We start from the raw sequence: 5,000 nt of genomic DNA, 5'->3' as shown, positions 1-5,000 counted from the left end.
AAACGGCCGACAGGGGCAGCAACATAGTGGAGCCGCAGTGTCACTAATGTACAGAGATAGAACAGTTTCGACTGGAACCAGAGTAACCGTATACACGGCACTGATTAGTAATAGATGCAGAGCCATCAGAATACAGATAATATATACAACCGTCCCTATACATGCTGAAAGACTCTGCACACAATGAGAACCACACGTCAGCCAGACACTATCACACACTACTCTCTGCCTCTAACAGGCACACACACAATATCTAACCACCAGCATGGAAGAACATCCGGTGCATCCTCTCCGCCACATTACACAATCCACACTATCATAACCAGACCGGGAGGTCCACCCACAAAACAGAATATCCCACCCTTCCGACATCCGCCATTGCTCAGTTAAGCCACGAACACCCACACATGTCCTACACAGGGGTGCACCCAACATCACAATACTGCCTCCTGTCACAGTACACAAACAATGGCAGGAATGAAAGACACACATCTGCCATAACCTTGGAATCGGAGCGCCGCCTGTCATGAGCCACAAGTGCATCCTGACGTGACAAATCGGATGATCCCGCAGGCATGCACTTACGATAATCACTATCAACGAACCTGCCGCCCCCCCCCCCCCCAAATACACCTTTCCCTACAACAATGTGTACCTTAACCTAAGCGATATTGTACCTTAACCTCAGCTATATCGTACCTTAACCTAACCTACATTGCGCCTTAACCTAACCTACGTTGTACCTTAACCTACGTTGTACCTTAACCTAACCTACGTTGTACCTTAACCTAACCTACGTTGTACCTTAACCTAACCTACGTTGTACCTTAACCTAACCTACGTTGTGCCTTAACCTAACCTATGTTGTGCCTTAACCTAACCTATGTTGTGCCTTAACCTAACCTATGTTGTGCCTTAACCTAACCTATGTTGTGCCTTAACCTAACCTATGTTGTGCCTTAACCTAACCTATGTTGTGCCTTAACCTAACCTATGTTGTGCCTTAACCTAACATATGTTGTGCCTTAACCTAACCTATGTTGTGCCTTAACCTAACCTACGTTGTGCCTTAACCTAACCTATGTTGTGCCTTAACCTAACCTATGTTGTGCCCTAACCTAACCTATGTTGTGCCTTAACCTAACCTATGTTGTGCCTTAACCTAACCTATGTTGTGCCTTAACCTAACCTATGTTGTGCCTTAACCTAACCTATGTTGTGCCTTAACCTAACCCATGTTGTGCCTTAACCTAACCCATGTTGTGCCTTAACCTAACCCATGTTGTGCCTTAACCTAACCCATGTTGTGCCTTAACCTAACCCATGTTGTGCCTTAACCTAACCCATGTTGTGCCTTAACCTAACCCATGTTGTGCCTTAACCTAACCCATGTTGTGCCTTAACCTAACCCATATTGTACCTTAACCTAACCCATATTGTACCTTAACCTAACCCATATTGTACCTTAACCTAACCCATATTGTACCTTAACCTAACCCATATTGTACCTTAACCTAACCTAATTTGTGCCTCAACGTAACCTAATTTGTGCCTCAACGTAACCTAATTTGTGCCTCAACGTAACCTAATTTGTGCCTCAACGTAACCCATGTTGTGCCTCAACGTAACCCATGTTGTGCCTCAACGTAACCCATGTTGTGCCTCAACGTAACCCATGTTGTGCCTCAACGTAACCCATGTTGTGCCTCAACGTAACCCATGTTGTGCCTCAACGTAACCCATGTTGTGCCTCAACGTAACCCATGTTGTGCCTCAACGTAACCCATGTTGTGCCTCAACGTAACCCATGTTGTGCCTCAACGTAACCCATGTTGTGCCTCAACGTAACCCATGTTGTGCCTCAACGTAACCCATGTTGTGCCTCAACGTAACCCATGTTGTGCCTCAACGTAACCCATGTTGTGCCTCAACGTAACCCATGTTGTGCCTCAACGTAACCCATGTTGTGCCTTAACGTAACCCATGTTGTGCCTTAACGTAACCCATGTTGTGCCTCAACGTAACCCATGTTGTGCTTCAACGTAACCCATGTTGTGCCTCAACGTAACCCATGTTGTGCCTTAACGTAACCCATGTTGTGCCTTAACGTAACCCATGTTGTGCCTTAACGTAACCCATGTTGTGCCTTAACGTAACCCATGTTGTGCCTTAACGTAACCCATGTTGTGCCTTAACGTAACCCATGTTGTGCCTTAACGTAACCCATGTTGTGCCTTAACGTAACCCATGTTGTGCCTTAACGTAACCCATGTTGTGCCTTAACGTAACCCATGTTGTGCCTTAACGTAACCCAATTTGTGCTTTAACGTAACCTAATTTGTGCTTTAACGTAACCTAATTTGTGCTTTAACGTAACCTAATTTGTGCTTTAACGTAACCTAATTTGTGCTTTAACGTAACCTAATTTGTGCTTTAACGTAACCTAATTTGTGCTTTAACGTAACCTAATTTGTGCTTTAACGTAACCTAATTTGTGCTTTAACGTAACCTAATTTGTGCTTTAACGTAACCTAATTTGTGCTTTAACGTAACCTAATTTGTGCTTTAACGTAACCTAATTTGTGCTTTAACGTAACCTAATTTGTGCTTTAACGTAACCCATGTTGTGCCTTAACCTAACCTATATTGCGCCTTAACCTGACGCACGTTGTCGCTGAACCTGCTCTGTAATTGTTATGCAACTCGTTAAATTAGTGTAGTGTTGCCTAACCGCAACCCTCGCAATATAGTTCGCTATTCGCACTGCCCGGTCACCTGTGTATCGCGTCATGTTAAACACCTTGCAGGTGTTGCTGACTTTCCACATGCTCCTGCTATACACTGTAATGTGGATAGCAGCAGGACGTACATGCCCCCCCCCCCCCTTCCCCCCTGCCTTCGCAAGCTGGTCGTTGAGAAGTTTGCATGTTCAATGCCCTTCGCATGCCGACGTACTCAGCCTACGTTGTGGTACGGCCTGTCACCTGTCCGCCGATGTACGCAAAACCCACAAACTGTACTGCACATTGGTCCGTATGTACTGAATGATACATCGTGGCACATGTGTGACCGTACGACGACTGCGCCTAGCAACGGCAGACCATACAGTCCAAATATTGTGCACGCAGCTACGTGTCGTCTCCCTATAAGAGCTGGATTGCAGTGTGGTACGCCATTCAGACGTGTGGGAGGAACGGACGCCCTGGATGGCGATCAGCATGAGCAGTCTGTTGATGTAGTGGAGCGTGTATTCGGACGTAGTCGTCTCTTCTCACACACCGTGATAGCATGTTGCACCGCGTTCCACATCTGCGACATCCTGCAGAGGCCGGCTGACAGTCGTTCGCGCAATGGACACCGCATACGTACGGGGGCTACCTTCCACGTGTTCTCGAGGCGTGCACATGTTGTTGCGTCTATGTGGGCAGACGTAGTGTGTTGTGACACCTGACACAGGCATGCAATACTCGTTGCAAATGGCGATGGACGTCTACGTTTGCTGGTGACGTTACGCAAATGAACAACAGGTAACCCGTTGTGGTGCGGTTGTTCTCGCTAGAGGTGAATCAGTGTTGGCGACGATCGGTCGAGCTATTAACCGGTTGTTTCAGGGATACCCACCATGCCCACGAACGTGAAAGGGGACCCACCATGCCCACGAACGTGAAAGGGGATCTGGGTGTGAGGCGATACGCGGCGGTGGCTGGGTGGGACCGTCCCCGGCCGGTGAGGGGGGGCCGCCCGGCGTGCTGGCAGCGCGGTGCGTGGGCGCACGCGCTACAGCCGGCTGGTGGGGGCGGCCAGTGGCAGGCGCGCCGGCCGACGGACGCGGCAGGCGGCGCAGCTGCGCGCCGGCGCCCCCTGCTCGCGGCGCCTTGCGGCCAAAGCAGGTCCTCGCGGGCCCGGTGCGAAGCGCGGTGGCCATCTGCAGTGTGCTGGTCCGATTGAGGACTGTGTGCGCTGAGGATGCGCCGCCGCCCGGCGCTCGGCGCCGCGACGCCGTCTGCTGCTCGGTCGCCCCAGCGGTTCTCGCAGGTGGTTTGTATCGCAGCTGTGCGGACGTGTTGGCGCGTGCGCTGTGCTGGGAGAGTTCGCTTCGGCACCCAAGTGGGGCTTTTGTCCTTCTGTGGCGCTGGCGTTGGAGCTGCCGGTCACCGTAGGTGGCGCGTGTTGTCTCCCGCCGGCAATGCCACGACAGCACGCTCCCGGGCCTCTGTCGGCAGCGGCAAGCTCAGTTGGGAGCACGGGTGGTCGCACCTAAAGCGTCTACTCGCCTAACTCCGGGCGATTGCGCCTCTCTCGAACCCGACCAAGTACTTAGGACGGCGCTGCGCGCCGCCGGGACCTGAGAGGGTTTCGAGGTGTGTTGTGCAGGGGAGCTCAGCCTCCTCCTGTTTGCAGAATAATTGAGCGGACGCTTGCGTGTTCGCGCGGGCCCCCGGGACACACTCCCGGGCGGCCGGCTGCTCAGCTCTAGTTGACGCAGCTCCCTGGTTGATCCTGCCAGTAGTCATATGCTTGTCTCAAAGATTAAGCCATGCATGTCTCAGTACAAGCCGCATTAAGGTGAAACCGCGAATGGCTCATTAAATCAGTTATGGTTCCTTAGATCGTACCCACGTTACTTGGATAACTGTGGTAATTCTAGAGCTAATACATGCAAACAGAGTCCCGACCAGAGATGGAAGGGACGCTTTTATTAGATCAAAACCAATCGGTCGGCTCGTCCGGTCCGTTTGCCTTGGTGACTCTGAATAACTTTGGGCTGATCGCACGGTCCTCGTACCGGCGACGCATCTTTCAAATGTCTGCCTTATCAACTGTCGATGGTAGGTTCTGCGCCTACCATGGTTGTAACGGGTAACGGGGAATCAGGGTTCGATTCCGGAGAGGGAGCCTGAGAAACGGCTACCACATCCAAGGAAGGCAGCAGGCGCGCAAATTACCCACTCCCGGCACGGGGAGGTAGTGACGAAAAATAACGATACGGGACTCATCCG

At 51.1% G+C, this 5,000-nt stretch overlaps 1 non-coding gene across 1 annotated transcript in view; it reads left to right on the top strand.

The window, feature by feature from the left end:
* The first annotated feature begins 4,487 nt into the window (after positions 1-4,487).
* The window catches only part of LOC126435451 (small subunit ribosomal RNA), a 1,909-nt gene continuing 1,396 nt past the window's right edge, over positions 4,488-5,000 (top strand). Inside the window, exon 1 of the ribosomal RNA XR_007579952.1 lies at positions 4,488-5,000. This exon is cut by the window's right edge and continues 1,396 nt beyond it. This is a non-coding gene — a ribosomal RNA (small subunit ribosomal RNA).

This window comes from Schistocerca serialis, unplaced genomic scaffold (genome assembly GCF_023864345.2).
Source record: "Schistocerca serialis cubense isolate TAMUIC-IGC-003099 unplaced genomic scaffold, iqSchSeri2.2 HiC_scaffold_1207, whole genome shotgun sequence".
Classification (NCBI taxonomy): domain Eukaryota; kingdom Metazoa; phylum Arthropoda; class Insecta; order Orthoptera; family Acrididae; genus Schistocerca; species Schistocerca serialis.
The sequence above is the reverse complement of the archived record's forward strand: the minus strand, read 5'-3'. Positions and strand labels throughout refer to the sequence as shown.